Source organism: Nicotiana tomentosiformis, chromosome 2 (genome assembly GCF_000390325.3).
Source record: "Nicotiana tomentosiformis chromosome 2, ASM39032v3, whole genome shotgun sequence".
Classification (NCBI taxonomy): Eukaryota; Viridiplantae; Streptophyta; class Magnoliopsida; order Solanales; family Solanaceae; genus Nicotiana; species Nicotiana tomentosiformis.
The window spans coordinates 68,643,304-68,653,097 of record NC_090813.1 but is presented as its reverse complement, the minus strand read 5'-3'; the positions used below and the strand labels follow the sequence as shown (position 1 = coordinate 68,653,097).

General features: G+C 34.8%; 2 long non-coding RNA genes across 2 annotated transcripts; both read right to left on the bottom strand.

The window, feature by feature from the left end:
- Positions 1-425: 425 nt before the first annotated feature.
- Positions 426-801, bottom strand: LOC108947619 (uncharacterized). The gene is made up of 2 exons (XR_001972147.3): positions 556-801; positions 426-513 (listed from the first exon to the last, which is right to left on the bottom strand). It is a non-coding gene; the product is annotated as an uncharacterized lncRNA (long non-coding RNA).
- A 3,043-nt stretch (positions 802-3,844) lies between these two features.
- LOC108947620 (uncharacterized) lies at positions 3,845-9,093 on the bottom strand. The gene is made up of 2 exons (XR_001972148.3): positions 8,602-9,093; positions 3,845-3,988 (listed from the first exon to the last, which is right to left on the bottom strand). It is a non-coding gene; the product is annotated as an uncharacterized lncRNA (long non-coding RNA).
- Between the last annotated feature and the right edge of the window lie 701 nt (positions 9,094-9,794).

The window sequence follows — 9,794 nt, the reverse complement described above, 5'->3', positions numbered from 1 at the left end:
GAAAAAACTGAGACAAATTAAAACTTACAAAATCAAAAGCACAATATGATATTAGTCCTAGTTTTACTTAGATTCTTATAGCAAGGGAAACAATAAGAGAGGAACTTTTCATTGTTGAGAATATATTTAAAGATATGATCAAATATTATAGTGATGTATAAATGTTGGTAGTAAAAAGTTAAACCATAATAATTCCAGTAATGTGTAGTGGACCTAAGTATGCTTTGAAAGATCATAATTGCAGCGAAACCAAAGGTGAATTGAAGCATGGAAAGTAGCCTTTTAAAGGGTACAACCTCAACTTGAATCTCAGCTTCATTTATTGTGTGCTATTGCTAGACAACATACGAAAAGTGAGACACTATATCATACTTGAATCATCAGTTGCTATTTGGACCCCATAAAATAGGTTCATGTATACTTACTGATCATCCATGATGATAAAATCTTGAATTCTCCTCCCATTTGAGGCATATGTTGAGGGGCTGGCGTTGAGCACAATGGCAAGCACATCTTGCTCTTAATAAGTTAATAGATAGTTAAATATTCAATTACCGAATTCAGATCCCTCGGGTTGATATTCAAAGTTGCCAAATGGTGTAAGATTTAGACGTGTTGGCGGCGGTAGTGGATCTTCTGGAGGATTAGCAGTTTCTATTGGCTCAACAATGGTACACCTATCAATTGTCCATGTAAATTTGTTAAGTGAATTTCCATGCATATAGTTTGATTCTTTGACTTGTGCAACTGACACCAAGTATGGAAAGGGCGAAACAATCTTCAAAATGCATTATCTCAGCATTGAATTGTAACGACCCGACCGGTCATTTTGAGCATTTACGCTCCTTTCAACTATTTGAAGTTTTGAATAACTTCCTACGAGGTATTATGACTTGTGTGAATTGTTGGTTTTGGTTTTAAGGTATTTCGGAGTTAGCTTGGAAGAATAAATTTCATGTTGGAAGTTTAAGTTGAAATAGTTGACCAGATATTGACTTATATGTAAACGACCTCGAGTTCGAATTCTGATAATTCTAATAGCTTCGTATGGTGATTTTGGACTTAGGAGCATGTCCGGAAAATTATTTGGAGGTCCGTAGTAGAATTAGGCTTGAAATGGCGAAAAGTCGAATTTATGGGAAGTTTAACCAGGGGTTGACTTTTTGATATCAGGGTCGGAATCCAGTTTTGAAAATTTTCATAGCTCCGTTATGTCATTTATGACTTGTGTGCAAAATTTGAGGTCAATCGGAGTTGATTTGATAGGTTTCGGCATCGAATGTAGAAGTTAGAAATTCTTAAGTTCCTTAAGCTTAAATTGGGGTATAATTCATGGTTTTAGCGCTGTTTGATATGATTTGAGGTTTCGACTAAGTTCGTATGATCTTATAGGACTTGTGGTATGATTTGACAGGTCCCGAGGGGCTTGGGTGTATTTCTTTTTGGATCATTGGTTGTGAGGCTAGTAAGGTTAAGAAATTTGGGAGTTTGACCATGGTCAATATCGGGTCAAGACGACATCTTTTCAGTGTTTTTAGTGCGCGAGCAGATCCGTAGAGTGTATTATGATTGAAATTCATATATGGTTTGTGTCCGGGAGGTTTCAGGTGAGTTTCGGATGGTTAACGGATCAAAATTTGGACTTAAATAACTGCTGGAAATTTCTACTGCTGGAAAAATCAAGGCCATGAAAAACCGAGGTCATGAAAAAATCGAGGTCATGAAAAATCGAGGACCGAAGACCAAAGGCCTAAGGCCGAAGATCGAAGGCAGAAAAATCGAAGGCCGAAGAACGAAAACCGAAGGCCGAGGGCCGAAAATCGAGGACCGAAGGCCGAGGACCGAAGACCGAAGGCCGAGGGCTTGGACAGAACTATAAGTTATAAAGCAGGGGATTTCGTCCCATTTTCCATTTTTTGTTAAATTGGAGCTTGGGGAGAGGCGATTTTTAGGATATTTTAAGAGAAAATATCAGGATAAGTGTTCTTAACTCAATTATGGTTAGATTACCCGAATCCATCATTTGTTTTCACCATTTAATTAGTGTTTTGAGATTGAAATTTGAAAAAAAATTCGAAATCTCATAGAAAGGAATTTTTGAGATTTCGGTGTCGATTCGGAGTCGGATTTGAGTGAAACTGGCATGGTTGGACTTGTAATTGAATGAGTTGTCGGATTTTGTGAGTTTCACTAGATTCCGAGACGTGGGCCTCACGGGTGATTTTTGAACTTAAATCCGAATTTTTATGGAAAATTAGTATTTTCTTATGGAATTAATTCCAATAAAATTTATTGACTGAATCAAATTATTTGTGGATAGATTCGAGGCATTTGGAGGCCAATTCACGAGGCAAAGTCTTAGCAGAATAAGAATTTCACGGTTTGAGGTAAGTAACAGTTTTAAATCTGATCCTGAGGGTATGAAACCTCGGATTTTATGTCATGTGATTATTTTAGAGGTAACGCACATACTAGGTGACAGGCGTGCGGGCGTACAGCGAGGGGATTATAATTTGGTCTGTCCCGTGAAATTGTAAAGGTGAATAACTTGTTGTTAGCTATATGCTCTCTCTATGTGTTAAAGTAATTTAACTTTAAATCATGCTTAGGCTATATGATAGTACTCTTGGGAACCACAGAGGTCGCGTACTTGTTGAATTATTTGCTAATTGATGCCTTGTACTCAGTCATGATTTTTCTTGCGTATCATATCTCAGTCTTTCTTGATTTTTTGGTGATATACTATGTTGTCTTTGTTTGGGCTGATCTTTATGATTTTCGAGAGACCGAGAGACTAGAGAGGTTAATGACTGAGTAGGGCCGAGGGCCTGTCGGTGAGGTGTGGATATTATAGCACGTGAGTTGTCCGTGCAGCACGTGAGTTGTCCGTGTAGCACGTGAGTTATCCGTGCGGGATATTATAGCATGTGAGTTATTCGTTCAGCACGTGAGTTGTCCGTGCGGATTATAGAGCTTGGGTTGTAAGAGCCCCTCCGGAGTCTGTACACCCCCAGTGAGCGCGGGTACCCATTGAGTGTGAGCGATGAGGGCTGAGAGCCGAGTGGTTGAGCTGTTGTGACGAGTTGAGTGAATGTTAACCTGAGAGGCTGTACTTGCTTTTCATTTGTTGTTACACTTAGTTGCTATCTGTCATTGTTGTGAAATTCTCTGAAAGATTTTTATATCCGGATTACATAAACTTGAACTGTATAAAATTGGTTTGAATTAAACTGCTAGATTTGGAAGCATGTTTATTCCTTGCTGGAATTACTGAAAGTGAACTATAACTGTGTAGCTCGTCACTATCTTCAGTTCCTTATTTATTATTGTTACTTGCTGAGTTGGTTGTACTCATACTATACCTTGCATTTCGTGTGTAGATCCAGGTATTCCCGGATATAGCGGTTGTTGATTCTTTCGCACGGTTGACTTTTCGGAGATTCAGAGGAAGCTGTCATGTTTCGCAGACCTTGACTCTCCTTCCCTACCTTCTTATTTACTGCATTTAGTCTCAAACTATTATGGACCGTATTTTCAGACTTGTATTCATATTAGATGCTCATGTACTCAGTGACACTGGGTTTTGGGAGTGCTTATATATGTATTTATGAATTTTCTTTCGCTAAATTTAATCATTTTATTTTTAAACATAAAAGATATGGTAGTTTATTGAGATTGTCGGCTTGCCTAGTATTATGATAGATGCCATCACGACGGGTGAGATTTTAGGTCGTGACATGAATATAATGCATTCGACTTGATTTTCCTGTAACAAAATAAGACACAATTAGGATAATATTAATTTAATTACTATTGTCAGAGTTATGAATCCTCTAAAGATCACCTCTTCATCTTGCAAAATCATCAGTTGATATTTTTTCGTTTTCTCTCAGTTGTCTCTAGATCTGCCTTTATCAACTACTTGAACCTTACAGGTCCATTCTTCTGTTTCTAGAGTAATCACATTGATGTTGAACCTTTCTGCCATCTAGATGAAATCTGCAGGTATAACACATCATAATATCATAATGAACATATGTAACATTGCCAGAATGACTATAATACAAAATGGAAGAATACAAAGAATGAACAAGGTGTACGTCAAACTTACTGTTAAGAATGATGGTCTAAGTTAAAGAAAGAGCTTTTTTGATAATTTCATCATAAACTACATTATATGTGGAGTGATCATCATTATCGTCAGCTATAGCTGGTCTAATTAATACCTTGACACAATCAGAGTCTTTAGCTCTTGATAAAGCAACGTACAGTTGACCATGAAAAAATTCAGGTTCTCGCAAATAAATGCCAACAAAATCTAATGTTTGGCCCTGAGCTTTATTTATAGTCATGGCAAAATATAACCGTATTGGAAATTGTGTTCTTTTAATTTGAAGGGGTAGTTTTTCATCTTCTGATGTTAATAGTCGTATTCGCGGAATGAATACATGTGTATTTTTAACCACTAGATATTGTAGCCCTAATAGCATGAGATTTGAAATCATTACATATTAATCGTGTCCCATTGCATAAACCTTCGCAGGGATTCAAATTTCTTAATAATATAATTGGACAATTTTTCTTTAAATACAATTTATAAGGAGGTAAATCAGGAGGATTTAAAGTGTGCAAAAAATCTTCATATTCACTTTGATCTTTTGGATCAATTGTTTCATCAGTAGCTAAATAGACTTTTTCATCAATTGGGAATTGAGCAATTAGCATGTCATTTATTTCATCAACGAAGTCATTCTTTCTAGTTAGAATTGCACAAGAAGTAATAAAGAAAATATTTGAATGAGTTAAATATAAATTAGGATAAGTAACTTTAAATAGATGATTCAAGGAATCTTTTTCAGTGGTGAAAGGTATGATCAGACGACGGGGAATTTCTATTTTGCTCTTATCATTTTTTCTTTCTTTTCCATTACTAATTCTCATTAAACATTCACAAAAAAGCTGGGTCTTTTTTCGCACGCATATTTTCGGACAATTGTAATTTTTCAAGTTAATGCCAAATTTCAGAACATAGAAAGCTTTCACGAATAAAATCTTTCTTTTGTCTACCACGAACAACGGGAAGAGTTTGTCTAAAATCGCCACTGAATACAACAACCTTTCCACCGAACATCATAGTTCTTTCCATTAAATCTCTAAGGAGCAAATCTAGTGCTTCAATCATTTCCTTTTTCACCATTGAAATTTCATCCCATACTATTAGTTTTGTATCTCGAATCAATGATGTCAGAGAACTTTGTTTACTAATATTGCAACTAAAATTTCCATCAACATCAATAGGTATTTTAAATCGGGAATGAGCAGTTCGGTCTCCAGGAAGAAGTGAAGCAGCAACACATGAACTCGCAGTCTCTAATGCTATAAATCCTCTATGTCTCACTATACCTAATAAGGCACGATATAAAAAGCTTTTTTCAGTTTCGCCCGGACCATCAATGAAGAATGCTCCGGGTTTATATGAGAATATTCTACCAAGGATTATATTGTAAGCTCTTCTTTTTTCAATATTTAGTTTATATGGTAATAGTAGATCTTGTTTATTAACGATAATATTCCTTTTAAAATGTACATCTTTAGCTTCTTTGGCTATTGCAGATGGTTGAATTTTGCCCTGAGTTAGTTCAAATTCGTTGATATCATGACCCATTGAATGAAGAATATCATTAATATGGTTTATCACTTTGTAACGGATTTCTCTTGTATGCATGTTCGGAAATTTTTTGAAATCTTCAGACATCTGAATTTCAAATTTTTCCCACAACTCTCTTGGATTAGCGGGATTACAATAAGCTAATAGTACAACAAATAAGTGTCTTAAACAGTGTGGTATTTGGTAACTTACTGCTTCTTACATGCATTCTATTAAATTATTATCGCAAAGTAATAATCCTCTTTTTTCTGTAGCTTCTCTAAACGTGTCACAAGTTATTCCGTTTACAATTCGCAAATCTTTATACGATTTTGGCCCTCTTACGTTCATTAAGAGCAATCTAAGATAGTATCTTTCTCCTTCGATTGGATGACATGTTACAACTCTACCAATAGCATATTCTTGTTGGCGACATGACCATATTTTGTATGTTGCAGACCATACAAAATATTCTGAAAATTTCCGGTATAATAAATTCAAATTCATAGCATTTTTGTTTTTGCTATTCATTGTAAACAATTCAGTTAACATTGTTTTTTAATCATAGGATTATTTACAATTCTACTAATATTGTCTGTATTTTTGAAGGAAATAATTTATTGTCCATCAAGATGGAGTTGAAGATGGTATACATTTGGAATCATTTTACTAATAGGAAAAGCAAATATGCGCCACGTAGCCTCAGGTGGTGTCACCCACCTAGCATATTGGTATTCCTTAATTTCATCTACTTCTATATTCGTATCATTAGGATGTATATGAAATGTAATTTTATCATGTCCTTTACAAATATATTTGTAAATGTACTTAACAACTTTAATATCAGAGCAAATCTCCACATTTATGTGGCAATTAAATTTACTAAGTAAGAATGAATTGTAGGAAATAACCCATGAATTATCAAAAAGTTATCCTCTAATTTCCACACATTTTCCTGTATTTCGTCTTCTATAGATAGGGTATGAATGTTTTCCTTTAGTTGTCTGTTCAACAAACTCTTTTGGAAACTTGAATTTACAATGACCATTTTTTTTTCTTCATACGGGGACTTGTTGGATTTAACTGACCACAAGGACCATGTAGCATGTGTTGTGTAACGAGCTTAAATAAATCAGAGTTTCTTTTAGGATCAGGCAATTCAGCACAAACAAATTTATCATATGCCTCAAGAGTCAGTAATTTGTATTTTTCATCGAGTATAATAAGAAAATGAGCATGCGGAATTTCCCGTTTTTGGAATTCTACCGTGTACATAAATGCTTCAACTTTACCAAATATTTGTCTTTTTAGTATATCCTTATTAAGATCTTCTAGTTTTGCTCAAAATATTCGGCTAACTAAATCGGATCTATTTTGGGCCTCATCTGTCGACAACAAGTTTTCTTGAATTTCGGGCCAAAAAGGGTTGCATGTCATAGTTAGAAATATATCAGGTATTCCAAAATATTGCACTAATACAATAGCATCCATATATCAGCGGTGCATATCTCTTGGTCCTCCTGTGAAGCTAAGTGGTAGTATTTTGTTTTTACCTACCTGTGAGCTTTCTCTCTCACCACGGCATAAAAGATCTAAAAGTCCCGCTAACACGTCCATCCTGAATAAATCTTGATTGAAAAAAGCGAAATCCAATCTTTGAGTTTCACCTTTTATCCATTCGTCTACAATATATTATTATAATAATCTTCCTGGATGTAAGATTATATTTTCATCATCTCTAATTTGGAGCTGATAACAATAGTATTCACGACAAGAAACGGTTTCTCTTTTTCTTTTGCCCTTTTGCATTACTTCAGCTTCCATGTCAAGGAATCCATCAATTGAAGTTATATTAGTTACACATGGTAACTGTTCGTATTGACAATACGGATGTGTTCTAGAAGGGGTAGCTGAAGGCTTAAATTTTTGAATACCACAATGCCAACTATTTTGACCGTAAGGGAATAGTAATGGATATTGCAATGCGTCATAACATCCGTAATAATAGTTTACCAGCTGGTTTTTATCACTTTTTGTATATATTTGGATATGTGGTGTAGGAATACAATTATTGGTATCTTGTTCTACCCATATCCCTGCCACTTCTGACGTAATTTGTAGATTGTATATTCGTTGATCTAGACCAGCATCACACTTAAGCGCAATGTAGAAATCTGATAATTGTGGGATATTTATTAAGGATTTCAAAAACGTAGAGTATGGATTGGTTTTTAATATTTCCATTAAATTTTTCACAGTACACTCGTTCAATTTATTGGAACATGCCATTCGATTGCTCACTTCATTTTCATTATCATAGAAATATAATTGTAGATTTTTTCCCTTTTTATTACTTGGTATCAAGTCATTTATGAAATGATATATTTGTCCCTGAACTCGAAACGTATAAATACCTTTATTTGTTTTGCCAGTTCTTTGTCATAGCTTACTCCTAGGGATGTGAATGCAAATATATTATTGTATATTCTTATGTAGGTTCGAAAATACTTTGATTCTTCAGTATTTTCTAGATACAGATTTCTTAACTCTTGTGGTACTTGATGTGAAATTAGCTTAATAGTGCCTTTGCGACAACAGAATGCGGGTGGTTCGTATTCAAATTTTTTGGCTCCGCAAAATTTGCATTTGGGAACAGTCTTTAACATAATATAATCAGTTGATGTTTGGATTGTTATTGACTCTTCAGTATATTGTTCATGATTTGTGTTAGATGTAGATCCTAGCATACAACAATAACAAGTGTAAGTATTTAATTTTGATAGTTATAAATGCATATATGTAATTATAATTGCGACACAATTATGATTTGTGTTAGATGTAGATCCTAGCATACAACAATAACAAGTGTAAGTATTTAATTTTGATAGTTATAAATGCATATATGTATTTATAATTGCATATACCATCAAGAAATGACAGTCTAGCTCTCTAACATGTTTCATATATTGAATGTCCCACAAAAAGAAGATATTGCTCGCTTGAAATATTAGCATTCATAGAGGATGATGCGTTAGCGGAGCTCTTAATTAGCGAGCAGGCAGGACGCTGCCGACCGCTTGTTTTAGCTTTATTTTCTTGTGCTCGTGCTAGGAGAGCCTTCCTTTTTATCGTCCTGCATCATGCTGTATAATTCGCGTCGCCTAGTCTTCTTGTCAGCATGTATTTTTTCGGAGTTTTCAATTTTATGATTTTTACTCGACATTTCACTCGTTTACTTCATGAATGGGAAATGTCACGTACATATTTACATTACTGAATGTATAAAAATCCGCATCTAGAATAACCTAAAAGTTGCACGTAGTATGTATGTATGCTTGCATTTTTTAGAAGAATTCACGTAAAAACGTACAATACCTATAAATAAATGATGAGAGATTAGAAAATTTTCCTTCTGGTTCAAGTGCTATTGCATAACAGAAGTAGAAAACAACCACAACGGATCGCAAGAGCTGCAATGACAAAGAGAGTAAATTGTGTCATGCACAACAGAGGCAAAAAAGCAAAGAACAAATAGAGGCCTCATATTAAATTCTGACTTTAGCCCCTGCATATGCTTGAAATTGAATTGCATCTGTCATAGACTTATCAAAAAAAATTGAAACAAAAAATTATTCATTTTTCTACAATAAACATGCATTAAATTCATCAATGAGAAAGGGACCAATTTCTTCATACTCATTCCTAAGCACTTCTTTTCTCCAAAAAAAACGTTTAAGATGATGCTTTTATAAATGTTTTCTATTCTGATTATTATGTATGTGATGATTGTTGGCTAGTGTGTGGTTCCTTCATGTGAAAATAGGAAAAGTAAAGGAGAAGGAACAGCTGCACAGCAGCTTGACTTAAAAAGGGGGAGGGATCTGAGAGCTTAAAAGAAGAGCCAAAAAAGGCACTCGCCCTTCTTCTTCCCGAGGAGTCAATCCCAATATCGTCTCATGGTAGCCATAGAAACCACCATATAAAGGTCATTTTCCTTTCTTTCTTCTCTTAACATCTATATACAGTAGCAAAAGACAAAGGAATAACACTAATTACTTCTTCTAAAAATACAACAAATTGAGCCATTTTTTCCATTAAAACAGCCCTTCAATCACCCAAAATCACCCCAAAAACGTCACCCATTAAC